The sequence below is a fragment of the Neofelis nebulosa genome, chromosome 4, assembly GCF_028018385.1.
Source record: "Neofelis nebulosa isolate mNeoNeb1 chromosome 4, mNeoNeb1.pri, whole genome shotgun sequence".
NCBI classification, from domain to species: Eukaryota; Metazoa; Chordata; class Mammalia; order Carnivora; family Felidae; genus Neofelis; species Neofelis nebulosa.
The window spans coordinates 43171843-43198543 of record NC_080785.1 but is presented as its reverse complement, the minus strand read 5'-3'; the positions used below and the strand labels follow the sequence as shown (position 1 = coordinate 43198543).

General features: G+C 46.3%; 1 protein-coding gene across 2 annotated transcripts in view; it reads left to right on the top strand.

Annotated features, from left to right (window-relative positions):
• Nucleotides 1-2825: 2825 nt before the first annotated feature.
• Nucleotides 2826-26701, top strand: part of EEPD1 (endonuclease/exonuclease/phosphatase family domain containing 1) — a 205027-nt gene continuing 181151 nt past the window's right edge. For both annotated transcript variants that reach the window (XM_058724596.1, XM_058724594.1), the window contains exon 1: nt 2826-5593. The gene's annotated coding sequence lies outside the window, so the exon portion shown is untranslated. The remainder of the gene's footprint in view (nt 5594-26701) is intronic.

Below are 26701 nucleotides of genomic sequence, written 5' to 3'. Positions count from 1 at the left end.
CTCATGAGCTGTGAGATCATGACCTGAGTTGAAGTCAGATGCTTAACCGACTGAGCCACCCAGGTGGCCCAAAACATACAGTTTTTTTTTTAATTTTTTTTTTTTTTGCAACGTTTTTTATTTATTTTTGGGACAGAGAGAGACAGAGCATGAACGGGGGAGGGGCAGAGAGAGAGGGAGACACAGAATCGGAAACAGGCTCCAGGCTCCGAGCCATCAGCCCAGAGCCTGACGCGGGGCTCGAACTCACGGACCGCGAGATCGTGACCTGGCTGAAGTCGGACGCTTAACCGACTGCGCCACCCAGGCACCCCCAAAACATACAGTTTTTAAACATAATTTTGCAATATGCTTCTTTTATTCAACAATAGGTGGTGAACATTTTCTCAAATCATAAATGTTCCTGGGCAATCTTATTTTAAAGATCACACTGTAATCCATCACATGGATTACATGAGTTGATACAAATAAAGCTCTTAAAATGATGAGTGGGGTGCCTGGGTGGCTCAGTCGGTTAAGCATCCGACTTCAGCTGAGGTCATGATCTCATGGCTCATGGGTTCCAGCCCCACATCGGGCTCTGTGCTGACAGCTCAGAGCCTGGAGCCTGCTTCGGATTCTGTGTCTCCCTCTGTCTCTGCCCCTCCCCTGCTCATGCTCTGTTTCTGTCTCAAAAATAAATATAAACATTAAGAAAAATTTTTTAAATGATGAGTGACACATGGTAAGAACTCAATAAACCTTAGCAATTATTATAATATGAATATGTGCATAAACTATATGTAATTTAATCAGCCCTTTATTATTCGATATGAGGGGGGGTTTTGCTTTTTCGCTAATATAAATAATTCTGCAGTACACATCCTTGGGGACAAATAACCAACATTTACAACAGTGTTGTTCTTTTTTTCTTTTCTTTAAGCTTTCTACATGTGTCTTTAGACTCTCACTTTCTAACCCCAAACAGAGCCAGTGGGGAAACAGCACTGAAGGGAGCTGAGTTGTTTGGGTCCCAGTCCCTCTGTTACCTTGACCTACATGAATGGCTCTGGACAACTCACTTCACCTCTGTTCTGTAAAAAGCAAAAACGTCCTCATAGAGCATAAGGCATAGACTTGCTGAATCACTATGTTGTATACCTGAAACTAATGTAACATTGTGTCAACTATATTTCAATTAAAAGCCAACAGGATAAAAAAGTCCTCAGAGGATGGTAAAGAGGATGAAATGAGTTAATAATATATGTGCCATCAGCAGATAAATGGCTGAGCAAATGTGGTACATCCACACAATGGAATATTATTTAGCCATAAAAATGGGACCGTTGGCATGGCAACCAGAGTCGATAATACTGTATGATATATTTGGAAGATGATAAGAGAGTAGATCTTACAAATTCTCATCGCAAGAAAAAAAACTTGGTAACTGTGTGATGATGAATGTTAAATAGACATCGTGGGGATCATTTTGCAATATAAACATTGAATGAGTGTGTTGTACATCTGAAACTATCATAATGTTATGTATCGACTACATTTCCAGAGACGGAATGCAGCACTGACACCTCCTATCATTTGAATAACCTCGAAAACATTACACTAAGTGGAAGAAGCCAGACCCAGAAGTCCAAATATCATGTGATATCTTTTAAGAAATGTATTCAGAATAGACAAATCCAGAGAGACAAGACATAGTGATGGTCTCTGTAATGGGACAGAGAGGGGGGAAAATGGGCGGGAACTGCTTAATGGTACGGGATGTTCTTCTGGGGTGATGAAAAAGTTTTGAAACTAGAGAAAGGTGGAGGTTGCACAATGTTGTGAATGCACTAAACGCCACTGAACTGTACATTTTTAAATGGTTAATTGTATGCCATGTGAATTTCATCTTTAAAAAAAAAGCAAAGCATTTTGTGGGATCCTAGCATCTAGTAAACAATGAAAATATTCTTAGCACTCATCACCACCTCCAGCCAGCATAGACTGTTCATCTCAGCTGTTGTCAAAACAAGGGAAAAGAAATCATTAAATGGCAGGCAGTATGAGGGAGTCCCGGGCCCCGTGGAGAGGATTTTCTGAGGCCTGCCCCTTATACAGCTGCTAAGATAATAACATTTTCATTTTGTTGCAAGGGCAGCAAATGGGAACGTGGGTCATGGAACAGAATTTGTAGCTCTTGGAGAGTTTCTGGTTTCATTCATGTGGCCCTGGGAATTGACAGTTGGAAAGCCATTCCATTGTTTAAATATTTCTGGCAGCTACACCCTTCTCTCCATCTCTGTCATTACTCTCTTAGTGCAGGCTCTCATCATCTTTTTTTCCTAAGATATAGTTCACATGCCGTAAATTCACCCCTTAGAAGTCTCCAGTGCACGTGTTTCATATCTTCACAGAGTCATCGTGTTTTGCTGGGACAGGTGCAGTAGTCTCATAACCAGCCTTTCTGGTGCACTGTGTACTTCCTGGCGTACTCTTCTGGACTGTCCTTCCAACGTGAGCTCGTCTGATCCTCCTAAAACCCAAATCTGATCGTGTTCCCTTCCTCCTTTACCTACCTCTTTTATAATACCTTACAAGCTCCCCACCCCACTGCAAAATGTCTGAATTCCCAGCATGCCCCATATCTGCCTCCTTTCCAGACTGCCCTCTCCCACTGCCCCACTTTCACTCTTATAAACCACTTCAATAAAAAATCCTTGCACACATATCTCGATGAACTTGTATTAAAAATTTTGTAGTATATATTCCTAGAATTCCTAGTGTGTATTCCTAGATCCAAGAATAGGCACATTTTAAAATATTGCCAAGTTGCCCATCAGTGATATATGAGTGGACATGCTTGCCCACACTGTCATCAACATCAGGTAGTAACCATTTAAAAAATCTTTACAAATCTTATAGATGAAAATAATGTCATTGTTTAAATTTGAATTTCTAACTAGTGAAGTTGTACATATTTTTGTAATGTAGACTATATTTCCTGTTCTATGAAATCCTTGTTTATGTTCTTTTCACTCTTGGGGTGTGCACTTTCTTTCTTATTGATTTGTAAGAACTTTTTATTTATTTAGGATATTAGGACTTACATGATGCAGGTTTTCTCAGGTTGTGGTTAATTCATTGCCTTTGCTTTGATGTTCTATTGTTGACAGAGAAGTTTTAAACTTTTTTGTAGCCAAATTTATCAGCCTTTTCCTTTGGGTTTCTAGCTTTCATGTCATACTTGTAAGGTCTTTCCCACTCAAAGATTGTAAAAATATTCACCCCTATTTTCCTCTGAAATGTAAATGGTTTAACTTCCTACTCTCCTTTGGGTGTTAATGCTGAAGTGAGGAGGGAGAGAAGATTCCAGCCGTATTCTGTAGCAGTGGTCAAGAGCCCTGCTTTGGGAAACTGAGGACAACTGAGTGTGAGTACAAGCCAATGACTTTGGGCAAGTTACACTCTCAGTGTCTCTGTTCCCTCTTCTGTGAAATGGGAAAAACCACAGAATGTGCTTGTAAGTGTGTGGTGAGAAGTCATTAAGATGATGTGTGTAAAGCAAAGAACACAGTGCCAGGGGCAATGTAAACCCTCAGTGTGAGTTAGCTACTGTCCCGGTCTTTCTTCAGTGCTGGCCTTCATTCTAGCACCATTGCTGGAAGAATCCACCTTCTCCCCACAGTTGTGAAATGCCACCTGTTAAAGGCAACCATCCACTAGTTTCCCAGGTGCATTGGGTTTGCTTCTGGACTCACTCTTCTGTCAGTCTCTTCTGGGCCAGTGTCTCATCAGTACACCTAAGGTTTGCTCACTTCTGGCCAGGGAAGTCTCCATGCCCCTTGGAGGCCCAGGCCGTGTGCCCTCAGGAACTCCCTTCTGTCTCTCCCATATCCCCTCCAGTGCCAGCCCCGTCCACCCTGTGTTTTGCATCTACTCATAAGTTTTCTTCGAACTTTCCAAGATGGGTGGGACCTTTTGTTATACGCACTTTGAGATTCAAGAAATGGAGAGCTGGAAAGTTCCACTTAGAACTTTAAAGTAAGACCGTACTCTCAGCTCTACCGCACACCCTCTCTGAGCCCCCAGTTCCCATCTGTGAAACAGGGACCACCGTTGCTCCCTTTTGGGGTTGTTACAAGAATCCGGCGGGGATGTGCACACCCTGGCAGAGTGCCTGATGCATGGGGACACCCCAGCTTCCAGGTGATGCCGCCTGCCTGTTGGAACTTCTAGTTCTAAATCCACACAGGCTTGCTCTACCATGCTGCCTCCCCCAAGACTGAATAATGCCACGCGGAGGCCTTCAGACCTCACCAAAATCCCCAGGCCCTTCTCTGGGGACTGCACCTTCTTCAGGATGCCCACACCAGCCAGGAATGTGCCCCAACTGAACGCAACTGCAGCCTTCCTAATTGCTGTTGCTAAGTATATATAGGACGCCCTGGACTATGCAAGTAGCACGTCTTCGTCACCATGGTGACCAGGCAACTTCAGTCTCCAAACACATTCCTGTGCAGCATGTGTCTATCAGGGCAGAAGGGAGCCAGTGAAACTGTGAGTCTGGCAAAGGAGGGTGGCCACACCCCCCAGTCTCTGGCTCTCAGATTGAGTGGCCAGTGCCCCGCCCTTTGACTGTATAAAGCTCTTCTTCGGAAACTTTCCTTGTCGGCACCCAAACCACACATCTCCATCACCTGAAACCGATTCAGGAGAAAAGGCCCCAGGAGAAGGAGACTCTACAGGGGACACCTGCGAATCTGGGTAACTCAGAGAATGCAGGATTCACCAGGGCACCCTGAAGGTGCGGGCTTGGTGGTAGCAGAACAAATCCCCGAAGCACCCGCAGAAATCCTCTTTTGGAAGGTACTCTCCAGGATGGAGCTAAAAGCAAAATGTAGGTGCCTCAAGAGAGCCTCTTGCTTCTAAGGAAATCGTGAGACAAACAGTTCCTGCTTACGGCTCTTGAGCTCCTGCCAATTTGATCAGAATCTTGGGGGTGGGGGTGGGCATCGATGGGTGTTTTCTCCAGGTGATGGTCAAGAGCCCTGATGGGAACTCCAGGTGAGGCTGCGAGGATTATCACACGCTTGAGGGAAGCTGCCAGAACTGGGAGTCTTTTTGAGGGGCCAGCAAGGAGGCTGCAACCTGGAGCCCAGCAAGATCATTTGTGAATGTGCTCCTGATACTGAGAAGGCCTGTAGGGCCAGCGTCCCTGCGAAGGAGAAGGGGAGTCAGGTTTTGGGGTTGGAGGTGAAGTTCTGCTAAGAACCGAGATTGGTCTTGGGCAGTCGTGGCCCTTGCTCTGGGCTCTGCACTTCGGGGCACCCTGCCCTCACCAGGCATCCTCAGGGGCTGAGACAACTACTTGCCCAGAGCCTGCACACTCCTTTTGAAGCCGTGCCCTTGTCACGCGGGGTTCCGGAATACCTGCCCAAGTGCCCTGAGCCTGCTTCTAGGCACGCGAGGCCTCTGCTCTGGGTCCATCTTCCCCAGGAAGACTGTACAGAAAGCTGGGCACCTGACGGACAGCCCGAAGGCGGCCGCCTGCAAGCTGGTGTGGAGAGACTGGGCTGAACGGTCCCTACACTCAGAAGTCATGAGGCCATTTGTGGTAAGAGATGGGAGCGGGTGGGTGAGATGGCACGGGGGCCAGGGACCTGCAGATGTGTTCATGATCCACGGTTGCTGAGGGCAGGGCTGGCTTATGCCCGTCATCTTGGCTCTACTCAGCCTCTCTCTCAAATGTACTAACTGTGTTCTCCAAATCATGCCTCACTGTGTCCTTGAGCCTGTAAATCTCCTTCTCTCTGCCTCGCGCGCTCCCTCATTGTCTGCCTTGCAGGCTTAGCCCAGGTGTGGTCTCCCCAGAGGGAGTCCTCCCCGCCCCCCACCCCTCAGTGCTCCCAGTACTGTTGCCTGTCTGCTGCCCCTGGTCTGGGAACAGTCACTCTGATCTGCACATATGGGCAGAAAGCTTCATCTCTCCTCTACGTGGCACCTTGTTTTCTTTCGGGTCCCTAACCCCTGGCTACCACACCTAGCAGGGAACACCATTTAGGGACTGGTTCGTGAACTGGATTCAGTCATTTTGGTAATTATGGGAGGAAGGCTTTGGAGGCCTCCTCTGACATTTACCCCAAACTCTGGTTTCTTTTGGAAAATACAGTGCTCGTTCTGAAGAGTCAGTTTCTTCTGTTGAAGTAAGGGCTGGGTGATTATTGATCTGTTCTAGCATTTCCAGCCTCTGAGCTGCCCTCATGTGTGTGGACCTTTCCCCCATCCCCACCCCCTTCTGTCTGCCACCAGCTTCATGGAGAAAGCTGGATGAGCAGGTGCATCCCTGCTGCCAAAAATCCGAGGAGCTCAACTGCCCAGGGAGGAGGTGACCACGTGTCCTGATTTGCCCAGGACAAGTTGTGTGCATATCTGTTGTTCTGGAATGATTGTTAATAGGACTCCTTTTGGGGCGCCTGGGTGGCTTAGTTGGTTAAGCGTCCAACTTTGGCTTAGGCCATGATCTCATGGTTCGAGCCCCGCATCGGGCTCTGTGCTGACAGCTCAGAGCCTGGAGCCTGCTTCAGATTCTGTGTCTCCCTTGCTCTCTGCCCCTCCCCCACTTGTGCCTTCTCTGTCTCTGTCTCTGAAAAATAAACATTAAAAAAAAATAGGGCTCCTTTCACTCTCTAAAGTGTCCCATCACTTGATAAGATATATTATGGGGCCTCTAAACAGCAGAATCTGGGGCATGCTGCCAAGATCATCAGCCTGAACATTTGCACTGTTTTACTTGAGTTCTGGGAATTCTTTGATTTATTGTATCCTCTGAACGGTTCGCAGAAAGCGGGGGGGGGGGGGGGGTGAGGGGGTGGTATTTTCATGGCCTTATTACGAATCCTAACTGGTTCTCTTTAAAATCCAAGCAAATACTTTTAAAATTCTGTCCAATCCAGTGGCTCTCAGGCTGTGTTTCCAAAGGACACTGATGAAGGGAGTCCGGAAAGAGTACGTCCAATAACGATGGCTGTGTCCCATGTCACAAGGAAATTATGAGTCAGTGGATAGAATGGACTTGAGTTCAGTTTCTTCTCCAACAGGTTTTTATATGCCTTTGGGAGCTGATCCTGTTTGCCAGCTGGTGGATAAATACACCAATGCTAAGTGAATATGAGTTTCTAAAAACTCAAGAAAGTGTTTAATAACTTACATATTTTTAATGAGGTGAGAATTGCATACCTGGAATATGGCCAGATTTTCATTTGGTGAAATTAGTTGTAGTTTATGTGATGGAATTTAACACATCAACATGTCCTAGTGCTTTAATATTACATTAATATCTAACATTTGTTGTGCTTTAATATGTGGCAGGCTAGTGCCGAATGAGTCCTATACATCATCTCTGTCATCCTCAATCCCATGAGGGAGGCGCTATGGCCACCCCATTCCATGGGAGAGAAAACTGGGGCTTTGGGAAGGAAGAAAGCTTTACTCCTGGTCTTGTGACTTCCAGGTGCTCTAACACCTAAAGTCCTTTGAAATCCTCTTTGAAGTCCTGAATAGTACAGTTACAAACAATTCTGTCATTTGACCTTTGCCCTCAGGCCGTGTTCCATAGCAGTTGGAGACAGCTCCTGAAGCTATAGTGATATCATCTGAATTTTCCTTTTGCCTCTGAAACAACCTCTTGTTTTGCTATAGTTTTTTTTTTTTCTTTTAAGGGGTGAAGTTAATGAATCTGGAAAAACTGAGGCCATCTCATATTAAATATTTTTTGTTTATTTTTGAGAGAGAGAGAATGCAAGCGGGACAGGGGCAGAGAGAGAGGGAGACACAGAATCCAAAGCAGGTTCCAGGCTCTGAGCTGTCCGCACAGAGGCTGATGCAGGGCTTGAACCCACGAGCCATGAGATTGTGACCTGAGCCAAAGTCAGATGCTTAACAGACTGAGCCACCCAGGTGCCCTGAGGCCATCTCATACTAAATAAGCTGCTCGTTAGCCTGGGGGGCTCTCCCAGCCAAGAGCTCTGCACACTTTCGACTGTTCTCCTCAGAGCTCCTTTTCTTCCAGACCCCTCCCTCTAGTGTGCTTTCTCCTTCTTAGCTTGCCTACGAAGGGTGCTTTGGGATGCTTGTAATCTGGTACATAAAAGGTGCTCAATAAACACTGGTTTCAAGAATGAATGTGTCAAATGAGCGAAGCAATGACTCAGTCTCACTTTCACCAAGAGTGAACAGCTACGTTTTGCTGAATCCCCTTGCTGTGAGTTTCTGGGTGACTGCCAGGAAACTGAATCCCTGTGTCCTCTGGCCGATGGAAGGTAGCAGATCCACTGGTTGTGTAAAGCTTCCCCTCTGTCCTGTGACCTCATCAAGACCATTGGAAGGCGAAGGAGGGAAACTTACCTGTCTGTACTTTGCCAATTGAGTTTGCCTTTCACAGTCCAGTTGCTTTCAACTCCCCACTGAGCCTTCCACTGCATCTTACACCTGCTGCTGTGCCACTGTGTGCTGACCTTCACCATGGGACCTGTCCCCGGGGAGGCAGCCCGCCGTCTTGCCCCACCCACCGCCCACTTCCCATTTGCCTTGCTCACTCTGAGCAGCCCGACCACGTTCTGCTGTTCCTGATTCAATGATTGGCAACAGGCCATCTGAGCCTGGAGGACTTGTCCCGTCTCCTGGCTGTCTGCAGAGAGGACACCGGGAGGTGGCTGACCCAGCTGAGATGCTTTTCTTGCTCACATGGGGAGTGTGCTTACTGCCAAAAGTTCTGAAGGCCTTTGTGTCCCCCTGTGGTGTCAGAGCCTGAACCCACTTTGCATTCCAACGTTGCACTTTTCCTGGAAAGCTCTGGACTTTCTCTCCAGCACTGGTTTCGTTTCATTTCAGCTCTCGACAGGATTACAGTGGGTTCTATCTTCTGGTCTCAAGGCTTTCTCCCATCCCAAACTGGAGCCTAAGTCACTTTTTTACCATGTGATTTTTTAAGTAAGCTGTATGCCCAGTGTGGGGCTTGAAGTCACGACCCTGAGATCAAGAGTCACGTGTTTTACCGACTGAGCCAGCCAGGCACCCCTCCCATACGATTTTTAAAATAATGTTTAGGGGCGCCTGGGTGGCGCAGTCGGTTAAGCGTCCGACTTCAGCCAGGTCACGATCTCGCGGTCCGAGAGTTCGAGCCCCGCGTCAGGCTCTGGGCTGATGGCTCGGAGCCTGGAGCCTGCTTCCGATTCTGTGTCTCCCTCTCTCTCTGCCCCTCCCCCGTTCATGCTCTGTCTCTCTCTGTCCCAAAAATAAATAAAAAACGTTGAAAAAAAAATAAAAAATAAAATAATGTTTACTTTTTGTTTTACTTTACTTTTTTAAATAATTAGGACAAAATTACATATTATGTATATAATATACATACACACGTGTATATACATATATATATATTCACGGAAGGAAATTTAGAAATACAGGAAACAAAAAAATCTATCACTCTCTTATACTAACATCTATTGGCATTTTTCTATTGACATGTCTATTTTGTCATTGTTCAATCTGACTGCTTTATTGATTATCAGAGAAAAAACCGTGCAAATAGCTTTATAGCAGCTTAACTATTCACTTAACTATCGATTCAGTTTTATGCATTCCCACCATCAAAATTTTTTTTTAAATTTTATAGTAATTTTAGATTTATAGAAAAGTGGCAAAATATTACAGAGCATTCACACGTGCACTGCATCTAGCTTCCCATAGTGTTAACATCTTACATAGCCACGGTACATTTGCTGAAACTAAGAAATTCACGTTGGTGCCATACTATTAACCACAGATCTTATTTGGAGCTCACCATTTTGCTCATTAACATTCTTTTTCTGCTCCAGGATCACATCAGAACACCATGTGCATTCGGTCTTCGTGTTTCTATAATCATCTCAAATCTGTGAAAAGTTCCCAGTCTTTCCTTGTTTTTCATGACCTTGGCACTTTTGATGAGTACCGATCAGATATTTTGTAGGATGTCCCTCAGTGTGGGTTTGTCTCATGACTTTCTCATGCATAGATTTGGGAGAAGGATACCACAGGAGTGAAGTGCCCCTCTTACTGCATCGAAGGGTCTTTGTGTCTTTGTTAATGTGTATGTTCTTATAATTTTGATAAAGATAGAGCACCTTTCCATATCTTTATGGGTCCTACCACAGGGATGGAAAGTAACCCGTCAATTATGACAGCGCTCCGACCCAGATAAAACTTCAGAATCCCTCTTGATATAGCCCTCTGGGCAGCCTCCTGCAGAAGGCCTATACCTTGGCACATTTTGCCAGTTCTGTTCTACATCATTTTTAAAGGCTGAAAAATAGTTTATAGAATGATTATACCCTAATGTGTTTTACTCATCCCGTATCGGGTCCCTATAGTTTTTTTCCCAATTTTCCCAATGAGGTCCCTTTTTTTCCCCCAATTTTTAAAGGAAAAAATCCTAGTACATTACAATTATTGGATCAAAATGAATAGATATTTTTAAGGCTTTTATGTACATTTTCAAATTGGCTCCAAAATATTTTCATGGATTTATATCCCCAATAGCAGTGAAAATGTTTTTTTCCTAAAACTTGTCAAAATTTGCTATTCTAATGAAAAACATGAATAAGAAACTATCATTTCACAGTTGAGTCATTATCTTTTTATTGTTCTTACGTGAACTTCCTCAATTATTATAGATATTGAACTTTCTTTTACAGGTGTATTGGCTATTTATATTTAATACTTTTTCAATTATATGTGTCCTTTGTCTATTGAAAGATATTAGCATTTCCTCATTGATAGATCAAAACTATCAATCATGTATCCTATTTGTTGCAAAATTCTCCCAATCTGAAGGTTGTCTTTAAATTTCGTTTATAGTGTTGTTAATGTACAGAAGTTTTAAAGTTTTATTTAGTGAGAACCCAAGTTCAGTTTTCATCCTCAAACGAGCCGGTAATCCTAGCCTAAATTATTAAACAAACGTCTCCTTCTTCAGTAATTTAAATGCCACATTTGTCAAATGTTTAATTCTTGTGTAATTTGAGTATTCTTTGGTATCTATTTCTTTCTGTGGAGTTTGTATCAAATTCTGTACCCCTACTTTCTCACATCTTTAGCATGGTGTTATAATACTGTTGTTTTTTTTTTTTAATTTTTTTTTCAACGTTTTTTATTTATTTTTGGGACAGAGAGAGACAGAGCATGAATGGGGGAGGGGCAGAGAGAGAGGGAGACACAGAATCGGAAACAGGCTCCAGGCTCCGAGCCATCAGCCCAGAGCCTGACGCGGGGCTCGAACTCACGGACCGCGAGATCGTGACCTGGCTGAAGTCGGACGCTTAACCGACTGCGCCACCCAGGCGCCCCGTAATACTGTTTAATATTATGTAGAACAAGAGCCTCTCATCATTCTGTTTTTAAAAAAAATTCTAGCTATTCCAATGATGCTTTTTGGGATAAATTTTAGGATTGTTGAGACTTGTTTTTGATCTTCCATAAGAATATTTATTCTAATTACATTAAGTGTATGATATGGATTAATTGGGGGGAATTGCTAACCTTACCATATTCAATCTTTTGCTGGTCTTTCACTTTATTCACGTCTTCCATATCCTTTTGAGAAGAATTTTGCTTTTTTCTGAGTTTTCTATGCCTTGGATTCTTTAGTCAAGTTTTAACTGCCCAATTGAAATAATAACGTGAAGAAGTGAACTTTCCGGCAGAAATGTCAGTATGGGCTGGAGCAAAGGAGGTAGACGACCAAAAGTCCTTGTCAAAGGAAAGGTCATTTGCAATAACTTGCAGGTGGACAGAGTGTGGCAGATGGAGCCAGGCTTGGGGTCAGCTCCCAGATTCACATTCACCAGCCTGGGATTTACTCCTATGGGCCTCACACCTTCACTGGGAGATGGGGATAGTGACCCTGTAGGAAGGTTAAGACTGGAGCTTGTGTGGGCAGAGTATCCAATATGGTACCCAGCACATTTAAGTGCTCAACGAATGATTTATTTAAAAAAAAAAAAAAAGTCATTCCTCATTCCCCCTTCTCCCACCCCCAGCTCTAGGCAACCACAGATCTGCTCTCTGTCTCTGAATTGGCCTATTCTGGACATTTCCTTTAAATGGAGCCGCACAATTTATGGCGCTTTGGGCCTGGCTTCTTTAGCTCAGCCATCTGTGTCCAAGGTTCATTCATGTGGTACCATGTATCTGTACTTCATTCCTTTTTAATGGACAAATTTTTCTGTATAGAGACACAGCATTTTATTTATCTGTCAGTTGATGGACTTCTAGGTTGTTTCTCCTTTTGGCTATTATGAATAATGCTGCTGTCAACATTTGTGGACAAGTTTTTATGGGGATGTAGTTTTCAGTTGGTTCAAATGGGAACTATGTTTAACCTTTCCAAGAACTGTCACGCTGTTTTCCAAAGTGGTTGCAGCATTTTATATTCCTAACGGTGGTGTATGAGGTCCCATTTCTCCACATCCTTGCCAACAATTGTCTTTTTTATTTTAGTCACTCTAGTGGGTGTGAAGTAGTATCTCATGGTAGTTTCAATTTTCATTTCCTTGATGTCTAATGATGTGGAGCATGTTTTCATATGCTTGTTGGCCGTTTGCGTATCTTTGGAGAAATATCTATTCAGATCCTTTGCTCATTTTTTAAATTAAGTCATGGGGTTTGTTTGTTGGTTTATTTATTTATTTACTAGAGAGAGAGAGAGAGAGAGAGAACAGACGAACGAGTGGGTGAAGGGCAGAGAGAATCAGAGAGAGAATTCCAAGCAGGGCTCCATTCTGTCAGCAGGGCTTGAACCTTGAGATCATGACTCGAGCCAAAACCAATAGTTGGTCACTTAACTGACTGAACTACCCAGGTGCCCCGAGTCACGGGTTTTTAAAAAAAATTGTTGAGTTGTAAGTTTTCTATATATATATTCTAGATACAAGTCTCTTATCAGACATATGCTTTGCAAATATTATCAGACATATAATTTGCAAATACTTTTTCTATTCTGTAGATTGTCTTTCTACTTTCTTATGGTGTCAAACTAGCTTCGGCCACAATCGACTTTTATTGGAAAGCAACTTCAGAGTGCCCTGGGTACACAGACCTCTTTGTTGGCCCCTCTTTCATTTCTCCATTCTTTCCTTCTCTCTCTACAGATGGATTTCACTGATTTGTCTGAGCTAACCAGCCCAAGCTGAGACCAATGCCTTAGTCTCCATCCCAAGCTCCAAAAAGAGAGTACCTGATTGTTTTCATTTAGATGAACCGTGTGGCCAGAGAGGCCACTATCATGTAATAGGACAGCTCCAGGGAATTATTGAGGGCTGAAAACACACCCTTAGAGTGATCTATCGTTAAATTGAGCATAGCCCCCCAAATTTCTGTACCTTTCTACACAGCTCTCTTCATTTGGGCATCACCGTCTGCGAGGGAGGATGGGGATGGGGTGGCTCTGACGAGAGATGCAGTAGAGCATTTTCTCCCCCTCCCCCGCCACTGTGCTCAGGCAGTCATTCCAACCACCATTTGAAATATGGGTGTGTGTCAGATACTGTCCTCGGTGATGAAGATATGGGTGAAACCCCAATACATTTGGGGGCTTTAGATGGTTCATTTCGTGTACCAAGACGTTTTAAAACACACAGTTTAAAATTAATTAAAACCAGACTATAATTTTTTGCTTACAAAAAGAATTAAGGAATATTAATGAGGAACACATCTATACCTCCTCCAACCCTTTCAAAATCTCTTTTCTTTCTTTTCTAGCAGCTAGTAGGTAGATGCCCTAGAACATCTCAGTTGTCAAATTCTGTCTAAAGTCTACCCGGTGCCCAGTTTCCTGCTACAGCTCGGGACCTGTTTCTTTCTACCCATGTTTCCAGTGTTATCACAAGCATTCGATAACTTGGCCAGTAAAGGCTAAACTCTTTTCAGGGGGTAGGGGAAAGGGAAAATATGAGTAGGCAAAGAGAAGTTATCTCCAGCTGGTTAGGAGTGAGAAGCGAGAAAGAACATCTCTCCATCATACAGAGATGAATGGGACCAGGTACTCACCCTGTTTGGCAAAATAGTCTCCCAGGAACACAGATTACAGGCCAGTACGCCTCTTCTTGGGACTGGGGAGTATATTGGGAAAGGTACACACAGGTTTGAGGGGTATGTCAAAAAGAGTAGCAGTTTCAAGAGGGGTAGAATCCATCATGTGGCCAAAGCGTGATTCAGAGAGGAAGTTTCACTGCTTTTTTTTTTTTTAATGTTTATTTTTGACAGAGAGAGAGAGAGAGAGAGAGCGCGTGTGCGCATGAGCGGGGGAGGGGCAGAGAGAGAGGGAGACACAGAATCCGAAGCAGGCTCCAGGCTCTGAGCAGTCAGCACAGAGCCCGACGTGGGGCTCGAACTCATGGACGGTGAGATCATGACCTGAGTTGAAGTTGGACGCTTAACCGACTGAGCCACCCAGGCGCCCGAAGTTTCACTGCTTCCGATTTACAAATGGGAAAAATTAGGTCACCGGTAAACTGCAACTTGAACGCTATGACCACCCAGTCGAACCACACTCCTGCTGTTACCTGAGCCACCACCTTCTCCAAATTTTACCGGGCACGTGCAGATCGTGGGTCTCAGCCCACAGAATGCACAGGGCCCCACCAGGCTGGTGGTGAAGAAGAGCTGAGCTCTTCAACACGTTATTTTTCATCCTGCCTCTGGAAGGGACAGAAGAGCGCACAAGTTTGGCTTTCTTTCGCAAGGAACCAAACTGAAATTTGAAAGGGATTTCCAGTGGCTTGATGAGGGGAAGCCTGGCTGTCTCCTCACCAGGCCCCGTCTGCCTCGTTCCACGGGAGCAGCTCTGCCGGATGACTATTTACAGCCCGCCTGCCCTCCGTGGCTGCCTGGAGGGAGCCCTCCCCTGACTTGAGCCGCTGAGTATTCAGACTGCTCCTGGGTGCTCCGATGAGTCGAGAAGGAGCAGCACGAACCGCATTTGAAGTGTAGCTGTCAAAAAGCCATCCATCCGCCTATATGTTTATTCATGATCTTTTTGGACTTTCCAATCAACCAAACTTGGCAGCTTGCCCATCCATGCTGCAGTGGGGATCTGCTCAGTCTCCGACCTATAAGTCAAGAGAGCTGCGCTCGCTGCCAATACACTGCCTGGGACACCGGCCAGGTGCCCGGGGGTGGGAATGTTATTGGATGCTTGATAAATATTTGTCGAATCTTAACTAAATTCACTTCCTGAAACCCGCTCAGAGATAGTGAACGGGCAGAGGGAAGTGAGAAAGAATGCCCTACTCTTCTCCTAGGAGATTGATTCAGTTATTACGTTAGAAATAGACACACGAATTAGCATGTGCTCAGAGCTGGATAGAAATCCACCCATTAACCTGAATAAAATTGAAGATATTCCATGACTCTTTTTGCTATCATTGGGTTAGGTTTTTAGGGATTTAAAAATGATATATCTATAAAACTGAAAGCCAGAAAAACTCCACAGTGACCTAAGATCTGTCTGAACAAAGAGAAGATACGGTCTTGACCCTCTAAGGGGTGCACGTGGGAAATGCCGATTCATCCCCATACACACACTGTCCTAACAGCAGTCCCGGGGGAGCTTGGAGGAGTTAAGAGGTTGGAGGAATGAGATCATTTGGGTCAGAAGTGTTCGGGGAGGTTATTTATGCAGAAGGTGGGCATTCATTCATTTTTTTTTTTTTTAAAGAAATATTTCTGGGCACCGCTCCTGCTAAGCACTGATATCAGAATGAGCAAGATACAGTTCTTGTCTCCAAGGAGCTCCCAATATTGGAAGCACAGCCAAGTCAGCCAGCATTTGTGGTACCAGCTGATGCTGTTCGGTGTGACATGCGGGGGCGGGGGGGGGGAACACCGTGGGGGACAAAGACCCAGCTGAGCGAGCTAGACTATGGGGGAGGCTTTCTGGAGGAAGTATCTCTGGAACTAAATCTTAAAGACCAAGTCAGACAAAGACAATGAAGGATAATTGCAGAAGAAGGAACAGCACGAAAGAGCTTTGGGAAGAGAAAGAAGTTAGGTTTTGCTGCAGTGAGAGATCTCCGAGCTGAGGCCATTAACAGCCCGAGGGGCAAATGGCAAAGGGTTTTGTGGACTCCGCTGGGGGGAACCTCCAAACTGAGGCGGGAGGCCTGGAATCCCATTAGGACACCTGATACGAGTAAATAGCAATGAGGTGCCATTTGGCTTTGACAGTGGAAAGAAGCGAGACAGATGGAGAGACCAGGGGATATTTTGGGTGTACGAGTCTGAGGTAAAAAATTTTCTGTGCGTTTGTGGGCTCACTAAGGAAGCTGTGGTGGCTGGAAGTGGGAGTGAATAATGCCAGATGCCAAGGGCTGTGAAGGGGCTGAGATTTTCCCTAGCTGTAAGGTAATGAAGCAGCCTGCCACAGTTGCGTGGGTGCTGAGAGAAGCCTCCTGAGTCAGGGACCGGAGACTTTGTGACTCCCGGCGACAGCAGGATCCAGAGCAACGGATCAGTTCCCTGAGCCCCCAGGCCCGCAGGGGCTGTGCATGTGAGTCTAGATAGATGCCCCCCCCGCCACCAGGAAAGGGGCAGTGGACCTGGGGAACCCACCACCTTCTAGCAGGCTCATTTGTATCCGGGAGGAAGCTGTGATGTCATCCCTCAAGGGTGCTGGCTGCAAACACCACGTCTGGAAACAGCCTGGGACCAGCTAAAGAAAGATCAAAGCCCCGGCAAGATGTGTAGGAACGCCAGTTGAGAGTAACGAGGATCTGGGTTCAATTCCCGGCCCTGGCTCTGGTGAACTTGGGCAACAGACTTAACCTCTCTGAGCCTTTGTTTCCTCACATACAAGATGGGTACTTTGTAGGGTCTGGGGGAAGATTAAATGAGGTCCTATTTACAAGATACGGCACAAGAGCTGGTATTCAACGAAAGCTCAGTAAAAGCTGCTAGAGTTAGTATTCTCTCTCACACTCTCTCTCACATACTGTCCAACATTTCAAGTCCTCTTTTTCTGCAATTCCAGAACCTTCTATATTCAGTTTCCATGTGGCTGTCCCTACCAGGTTCTGCCTTTGTCCAGCCTCCTTGGGCTGAAACCTCTAACTGGACAGCACAGTGGGCCAGTGCATCTATCTTCCAGAATCTGTGGTTGTGGGGTGCTGAAGGCTCGGAGCTGCCCACTTCCTCCCAAATTATCTTTAGCCCAGCAGGAACCACCCCACTCAGGGGCACCCAACCCCTCTTCAAAACCCAACTCATGACTGATGGACACAGTATAAAAGTCTGGCCTTCTCGTCTTATTGTGGAGTCAACTCCGAGTGACAATTCTTTCTCCAGAGCTCCCCCTGGGAAAGTTGAAGTTAGACACCAGCTGAGACCACATCCCTGCCTTGCCCTTCGTCCCTCACTCCCTCGTCTGGAGAAGACCTCCTCAATAAATCAAACGCACTGAATCCTTGCCTCAGGCTCTCGGCACCTCCTTGGGAACATGGCTCAGGACTGACAGTCGTCTTAGTTCTTGATTCTGGCTTCCCCTCAGACAGTGTCTTTCAGGACTTGAGTCCAGGCGATGGAGCCCATCAGAGCAACTCTTGCTCTTAACTCCAGCCCCTGGGTCTTCTTCACGGGGAGGAGAACCATAGTCTTGCCAGAACAGGAAAGGAGATTAGATACTACTCAAATCATGAAGTGTATGACCCCTCCTCCTGACTTCTCCAGGCCACATTTGTAACCATTCTGCCTGCAAAGTTGCTGCTCTGTGTTTGACTTCTTTCTCTGTCTTCTCATTTGGCCATGAGCACATAAGGGGCAGGAAGCGGGACTGAGTGGTGGCTGCATCCTCCGCATCCAACAAGGGTCTACCCGCAGCAGGTGTTCAGCAAGCATTAAGGATCAGTGACAGCCAGGACCACAAAGAAAGACAGTAAATGACCAAAGAGAAGGCTCATGTAGGGACCCATCAAGGGATGCCCCCCACCCTGCCCCATAAGGTGGAAGATCCCAAAGAGAAGCAGCTGCCAGTTCCTGGGCATAACGTGTGCCAGACGTGAGTGAGACTGTGTGTGCTCCGTAGATTCTCGTTTAATTCTTACAATCTTCCTTGGAACATATCATTGTCTCCATTTTACTACCGAGATCATCAAAGCTCAGAAAAAGTAAGTAACCTGACCAGCATCAAGCGTGAGAAAGTGGCAGAGTCAGATTTTGAGCCCTGCTCTGGCTGTTCTCTTTCTCTTTCCACTATGACGTCCTGAAGCGTTTGGAGTCGCTCTTCCAGGAACCTGAATCCCTGTGGGTGCTTGAGCCAGAAAGGGCTGGCTGGCGGCGGAGTCGCAGCGGGCCGCGTGGGCAGCTGGATGGGGGTGGATGGGGAGTTTGGAAACGAATCTGCTCTTGTACTGGGGCTGACGGTCGGGAGCAACACAGTTGCTGCGAGGAGCCAGCAACAGGGCGAAGCTGATGCAGTGATGGTCCAGCCCCTGGAGAAGCCAGGCTGGTGCCCGATCTGCTCAGACCTTCTGGCTCTGGGCAGGCAGGAGCCCTGGGCGCTGAGCTGTGTGACTCTGACAGGCCTCCATTTCTCATCAACTGAGGGAACGGGGTGGCTGTTGGAAGGTTTCTTCCAGCTCTGAGTCTCTGGTTTCCAATCAGTGAAAGGTCTGATGCTTCCCATCCCTCTTTGCTCCTCTCTGTGTAAATCCTGGGCTGACGACCAGCGGTCCAAGTCCCTCAGTCCAGCCAAGGCGACAGAAAGCCTGACTTTCTCAGCCCTGAAAAGAGCTGACAGGCTGTTCTCTGGGCTCCCCTCTGCAGGCAGCATTGACAAGGGCTGGAAGAGGGGGACTTTGGCACGGGGGACTTCTCGAGTTGTTCCACAGAGGACCTCTTCTCTTTCCCAGGCATAGTGACAAATACTGCTCCCTCTGGCTGTGAGGGCCAAGGGGGTGTGGACAAGTTTCCCATGCCCGGGCTCTTAGGAAAATCGCAAGCAAAGAAAAAAATGCTCATGGGCTTTTGGCTCTGCTTCTTGACCTGATGCCAGATGGCCACCGGGTTCAAAATTACATCACCATTGACTATCTGAGTAATTTCTCTGTTTGACCATCTTGGAAGAATAGCCACCTTGGCAACAGATTGTTATCAGTTCCTTAATGATTTGGGCTGAGGAACAAGTTTCCTTTATGCTGAAAGCCAGTGGCTTGAGAGCTGGATCTGGATGGCCTCCCCGTCCCAGGTCACTAAGTAGATGCTACAGTATTAAGAAACAGCTGGGTTTGACAGCCACGTTTGCCTGTTAAGCGGCAAGGGCCAGGCCAGCGGTGCTGGGATTCCCGATGTCATCTGCCCACCTAGCAGTGGACTGACTGCTCACTGAAAGCTGCTCCACACCAAGAGAGGATCCAGCACTGTCCCGAGTGCAATCGCCCCTGGGTCCTGCTGAGGCCACTGGGCGCTCTGTTCCTGATGCTTCCGCTCTCCCCTGCTTCTTACGGCATCTATCTCTCACTCACTGGATGCCATGCATTGTTCTCTGTGCTTCGGGTGAATTTGAAAAGCAGGAAGGATTTTCCAGGAAATATCTAAAAAAAAAAAAAAAACAAAACAAAACTGGGAGATTCACAGCAAAATAGTCGGTAGAAAAAGGTGCAGTGTGATTTTTAAGGTCCACATGGAGTTGCAGAAGGTGGAGGGGAGTTGAAGGTGAGGATATGAAGCTCAGAAAGTTGAGGTAGTTTGTCTAAAACAACACATCTGCCAAGTGGTGAGGCTGGGATTTGAACCTGAGTGTGCCTCGTGCCCGAGAGGGGTGGGATGATGGGCTATATCAGTGAGAGCTGGTAGAGCCCTGAATGTGCCTTTAAAAAACAGCTCTGGGGGCGCCTGGGTGGCGCAGTCGGTTAAGCGTCCGACTTCAGCCAGGTCACGATCTCGCGGTCCGTGAGTTCGAGCCCCGCGTCAGGCTCTGGGCTGATGGCTCGGAGCCTGGAGCCTGTTTCCGATTCTGTGTCTCCCTCTCTCTCTGCCCCTCCCCCGTTCATGCTCTGTCTCTCTCTGTCCCAAAAATAAATAAAAAACGTTGAAAAAAAATTTTTTTTAATAAAAAAAAATAAAAATAAAAAACAGCTCTGTCTGGTAGCAACTAGCCCTATGCCTTTGACCATGGAGGGGATCACAAATGCTGTTGAATGAATGAGTGATTGGCCACATGTGTGGGTCTGAGGTTCTCTTACTGCACATAAGCTCGGACTTATAGGGCTGCCCTGCCTTCTCCTGACTTTTGATCTTGGGCTTTAGGGAGGCAAAAGCTTCCAAGCTCCAGTAGACCTTCCTAAAGCCTCCCAAAGTCTTCCCACAGGTAGCAGAAAGGTTACCCAGGCCAGGGTGTCGGGCTTTAGCTGACAAAAAGAGGCTATATTCAGTCCTCTAAATCCAAGGGAGAAAAGGCAAGGCATAACAGAATTATTAAAGGCCAACTATTTTGGGAAGCTATGCTTTACATATGTAGTCTCATTTCTAATTTGCCATGAGCCAAAGGTGATTATTATTGTGCCCATTTTACAGCTCAGAGCACTGAGGTCCAGAAAGGGCAAAGCATGTGGGGTAACAGAATTAAACTTGTATTGTGTATAGCAGATACTGAAATAAAGACATGGTCTTTATCTTATAAATATCTTGGATTGGAAGTAAAGGCACTCACCAAGGGAAGCAGTGGCCACATCTTCAGAGACCAGCATTGGTAGAAGATGGAGAAGGAAGATTCTGCTATTTTCAGTAAAGTAATTTAAATCTGAAAAAGGAGTTTACCATTTTTGCTTGCTTTTAATTTGTTTGAAAGGGGAAAATGAAGGGGTGAGCATGGAAAGCTCAGAGTGGGCAAGAGGGGGGTGGTGAGGAGGTCCTGAGTGACTGGTTGACTGTCGGTGCCCCCACCAGCGCTGGGAACTCAGGCCACTTCCTGTATGGCCTCAGTCCTGCCACTGGCAAGTAGCACTTTCAAACTTTAGATTTGAAAGAGAACAATAGACAGCAGTGTGGACGGACTTTTGATACAAGGGCTAATTCCTCAGCAGAATCTAGACCGTCAAAGATGAAGGCAAAACAGGAAGCAGGGAGAAAATGACCCCTGTGTTCAAGTGAGAGAATATTCTGGCATCTCTGAATTTCACGTTAAGAAATTAGGCCTTTAGGGGTGGCTGGGTGGCTCATTTGGTTAAGCGTCCTACTTCAGCTCAGGTCATGATCTCACGGCTCATGGGTTCAAGAGCCGTGTTGGGCTCTGTGCTGACAGCTCAGAGCCTGGAGCCCGCCTTGGATTCTGTGTCTCTCTCTGCTCTTCCACAAACCACACTGTCTCTGTCTCAAAAATAAATATTAAAATATATATATAGATATAAGAAATTAGGCCCTTACCCCAGACTGCAGTGCAACTTGAGCAAAACGCAATGTGATGAAGAGTGTGGTCCACTGAAACATGGCACAGCTACAAGCTCTTGGTCAGCACTTTGAAATTAACAGTGGCCCAAATGTGAATTTCTCAGCCTTTTTGTGGATAAACTTTTTCTCCCCCAGTTTTTAGATGAAACCAGTCAAATCTCTGGGCTGCGCAAAAGCTTTCCCTTGTCAAATTTCCCAGCCACATTTACGTTGTAAAGTAAAGAGCTTCTATTCCCCAGCGTCGTCTTGGAGAGAATACCAGATTGTTTGGGAAGGAGTCGCTAGATCTGTCTCTTGGGAAGGAGAGTTAAGTCCCCAAGGACATAGTCAAGCACTGAGGTGAAGGACAAAAGAGGTTTCTGTTGGTCCTGAGAGGGGGAGGGGAGGACAGTGAGGGAAGACGTGTGTGCATTTGGGTCCAGCTCCACCACCCTTTTTCTGAATTCCAGTACAGTTAACACAGAGTGTTCTGTAAGTTTCAAGTGTACAATAGAGTGACTCAACAGTTCTCTACGTTACCCAGTGCTCATCACGATAAGTGCACTCTTTTTTTTAAGATTTTATTTCTAAGTAATCTCTATACCCAAGGTGGGTTTCGAACTCACAACCCCATGATCAAGAGTTGCACATGCTACCTGAGTCAGCCAGGCACCCCGATAAGTATACTCTTAATCCCCTTCACCTATTTTGCCCATCCCCCCCCACCTGCCTCCCCTCTGGTAGCCATCAGTTCTGTATAGTTAAGACTCTGTTTTTGGAGTTTGTCTCTTTTTATTTTGTTCATTTGTTTCGTTTCTTAAATTCTGTATGTGAGTGAAATTATATGGTATCTGTCTTTCCTTGACTGGCTCATTTTGTCCAGCATTATACCCTCTAGCTCCATCCATGTTGTTGCAAATGGCAAGATCTCATGCTTTTTTATGGCTGAGTAATATTCCATTACGTGTGTATATCCATTCATCTATTGATGGACATTTGGGTTACAGTTTCCCACCACATTTTTATATTCACTACAGTGGCTGACCTCAGACTGTTCTTGGTGCAAATGAGTTTTAATTTCGTATACGGTAGAAACTGGCAAAGGGGCTGAGTTTTGCACTGGACTGATGTGGGCAAAACTGACAGGGCAGACCCTGAGCTGGAGGGGCAACCAGGGTCTGGGTTGCAATTATCCACCAGCCATATCTGCCCTCCCATGAGCACCTCTGAAAACCTAGTAATGGGGCACCTGGGTGGCTCAGTTGGTTAAGCATTCAACTTCAGCTCAGTTCACGATCTCGTGGTTCTTGGGTTCGAGCCCCGTGTCGGGCTCTGTGCTGACAGCTCAGACCCTGGAGCCTGCTTCGGATTCTGTGTCTCCCTCTCTCTCTGCTCCTCCTCCACTCATGCTCTGTCTCTCTCAAAAAAAAAACAAACATAAACAAAAACAAAAACAAAACCAAGTGAGGCCCCACTCAAAAGTCTGGGCCGCGGATGGACGTTTAGACAGGCCTGGCTGGAGGCTACAAGATTATCATCCACTAGTACCAAGCAGGACTTTGTATTCTCCTTGGGCTCTTGACTGGTCAGAGCCTCATCTGCTTTGAACCGGTTCTTTTTCTTTCGGATACATTTAAAGAAAACTTCCAATTCACCCCAGAGCCACACTGCACATGCTCTTTGTGTTTGAACTGGGGCTGTAGGGATTAATTCTGTGGGGTATGCATGCCAACTTTCTTCGGAAGGCATCAGAGACCCTACTAACCTTTCATTGGCCGTGTCTTCCCCACAGCACCAACTCCAGGCTCACCCCAGAATTGCCTTTCCAGGTAACCACAACCTAGTCCCAGTTACTGATGTCCGTCAATAAGAATTCAGAATCCCAGCCTGCCCACTTTCTAGCTGTGTGGGCTTTGGCAAGTTACTTGCCCATCTTGTGCCTGTATTAATTTTCTTAACTGAAAATGAGAACACGTGAGAAGCGTTTGGCAAATGTTTGGCACATAGGGTGTCCTTAAGGAACGATATATTTGGGGGAAGTTTGAAGAATCTCAAACCATGAATAACTTATAATTAAATAAGCTGACACTTACCTACTATTCATAAAACAAACTGATGAGGTATGAATTTATTGATAAATTACTTAAAGCTTTATTTAAATAAAAAGTGTTTCTTGCACAAGAGGATACCTGTATAACTTTCCAAAATTGTTCATATCTAATCACATTGAAATCTTCCTAAAACATCCCTTGGGTTGTATTGTTGTCATACTCACACGTTTTCATTTTTCCTTGTGCTGGCTGAATGCCGAAGCCACCTCTGTACCCCCACCCTCTGGGCCCACGATAGATACAACCCCAGTTGTTAATGAGGCCCTTTCCATCACACCCCTGCTTCAGACCCATTTGTCCACCTGCCCGTCTTAAAATCACGCCCTGTAATGCAGAGAGGAAGGGCTATCCTGTTTCTTGAGTCACTGGGTTTGGAAGAAGCTAGTCACAAGAAGGAGCATGAAAGAAGGGTGGGCTGAGTGGAGACGAGCTCCTGAATGAGGGGGGACAAGGGGCAGGGTAGAGGAGGTGGGTGGTTGCGGGCTAGGGAGACAGCCAGAAATGACTGTTGATTGGTAATGAAGAAATGAATGCAAAAACCAGGAAATATAGGGGCGCCGGGGTGGCTCAGTCAGTTGAGTGTCTTGACTCTTGATTTTGGCTCAGGTCACGATCTCACCTTCACGAGATCGAGCCCTGCATCGGGAATGGAGTTTGCTTGGATTCTCATTTTCTCTCTCTCTCTCTCTTTCTCTCTCTCTTCCCCCAGCCCCAGCTCTTGCTCCCTCTGTCTCTCAAAAAAAAATTAAAAAGCTGTGAAAAACAGCTATAAGAACATGAACATAAATGTTGATGGAGGGGCCCGAATCCTTACACATGTTCATGGCCCATAATCTCTAGGGTCACTGGATGGAATCTACCAGTCCAGTTTTTATAGCTTTCTGTTCTGCATCATAATCTTCTGTCACTTGACCACTCAGTAAAGACAGTAAACACATTGTCTTGTGTCAGCTGTGTTTGAGAGAATAAAGGAAGGGATCTATGGAGGGTGACGCTGGAAGGAGGCTCCCAGCACACAGAAGAGTCTGGGTCATCCACAGAGAAGCCTAAATAGTACAGGAGAATCTGGGGCAGTGATCCAGAGAGAAAGGTGATGGGCAAACCTCAACCCCAGACATTCCCATTTTCCCTTTTGGCTTCTCACTCCCTCTCCCCATCACTCACATCCTCCCTGCCTGCCTTGTAATTTGTACTCTGTTTTGTCCTCTCCTGTAAGGATGAAGGCACCAGACGTTAGACCTGAAAGTAATTCTGACAATACCTAGAAGCAAATTCGGGGTCCCCCCGTGTCCCCCTCCAATCGTTCATTGTACCACATGGTCTTGGTGTTGCCTTCCCGCTGAAACAGTCCAGGAGTCTGTGCTGATTTTGCAAGAATAAATAGTTGTGGTTCAAATCTCTTGCTCAATTTTTCAGATCTGGAGATTTTGCCATATAACCGTTCCAATGCCAAGAATTCATACCCCTGAGGCTTTCTTCTCATCATTTAAGATTTTCAAGAAGATAATTTAGCCTCAGTACTGGTTGCCAGATTGACAGCCTTAAAAACAAGAGGTGAAATCCAATCTGGATGGAGCCTGTGCCGTTGTCTATTTTTAGGGAAAAGATTATTCACCCATATGGCTAGCTGGGAATAGAGCATGGCTGGGGGCGGGGGTGGGGTGGAGAGTTAAACCGGCCGTGACCCTAAATCTCTTGCTCTCAGCTTGGGTGGGGGGGGGGGTGCAAGAGTGGAGGGTGGAAGGGATACGAATTGTTCTGGGAAGGGTGCAAACCAGACTGTCCCGAAAACCACTGGATACTTTGCAGAGTGATAAAAATAATCCTTCCTTCTAAAAATAGCCCTTCTGGAAACCAGAGGCCTGGACTGAATTACAGTCACTATGTATTGAGCATATACCAAGGTACCAAGGCCCCAGCTGGTTCTTTGCAGAGTTTATCTGGTGTAACCCTGCTCCAACCCCATGAAGCAGGTATTTCTGTCCCCACTGATAAATGAGCACGGTGAGGGTCTGAGCAGGAAATCAAAGTCAGCTTGTCACTTAGCCTCAATCATTTCCATTTTCCTCAAATCTCCTAGGCCAGAAGTTCCCAAACCTCATTGCACACTAGGATAAATGGAGGAGCTTTAAAGTATAAATTCCTGGGATCTACCCCGGTCCTGTTAAATCACGGGGTTGGGTAGGGGCAGAAATATTTTTTTAAGTTCCTAAGATGATTCGTATGGACAGGCTGATCTGAGATACAGTTGGGGACAGGGTGATTTCAGGAGCGCCCAGGGACGCCACCTCCATGTTCCCCTGGCCTTGGGCCCTCAGTGTCCTCCAGCTACTCTCTGAGTCTCTCCACCGAGCCGAATCCCTCTGACCTCAGAACTGCCCCACCCGGCCTCATGTCTCTGCTTGGATGTGACCTGCTCATGGAAGTGAACCCTGTGCACCTGAATAACGTGACAGGTCTCTGCTCTTCTCTCTCAGAACACATCCCAATCTGTAATTCTACATCATGGGAATTTAAAAAATTGTTGTCAGTCTCGTCTGTCAGTAGGCGCCATAAAGGCGGAACTGAGTCTGTTCCACCTGAAATTGTACCTCCCGGGCCTTATATGGCTAAAGGAGGCGGGGAATGAGTGAAGGCCTGGGAGGAGTGGGCAGCAGGAATAGGGAAACACAGTTCCGGTCCTGGTTTTGTGCTAATTTCCTGAACAACGGTTTGGGGAGCCCTCTTCCTCTCTGAGATGCTCTTTCCTCACCTGATGAGAGACGCTGGATCACACCCATGGGTGTCAAACCTCAAGGAGTGTGGGAATCACTTGGGGGGCTGCGTAAGGCCGAGTCTAGCCCTACTTCACGCAGATCTTGCGTGGGGCCAGGTCTGCATCCTGAATGAGCCCCAGAGATGCTGACACTTGTTGGTCGGTGGCAGGGGCGTGGGGGAGGGGTAGGCATTATAAGGAACACTGAGCTGGGTGAATTCTGAGGTCCTAGCTATGGCATTGTGTGGTTTATTCAGTTAGCAAACCTGAGAACCTGGCATGAGGAAGAAAAAGAGGACTGAGCGAAAGTGTTCCTTCTCAGAACTTCCCTTCCTCCCACAGCTACCAGGCAATGCCGTCTGTCCATAAAATGTGTTGTGGAGATCTCGGTGCCATGGCCTCT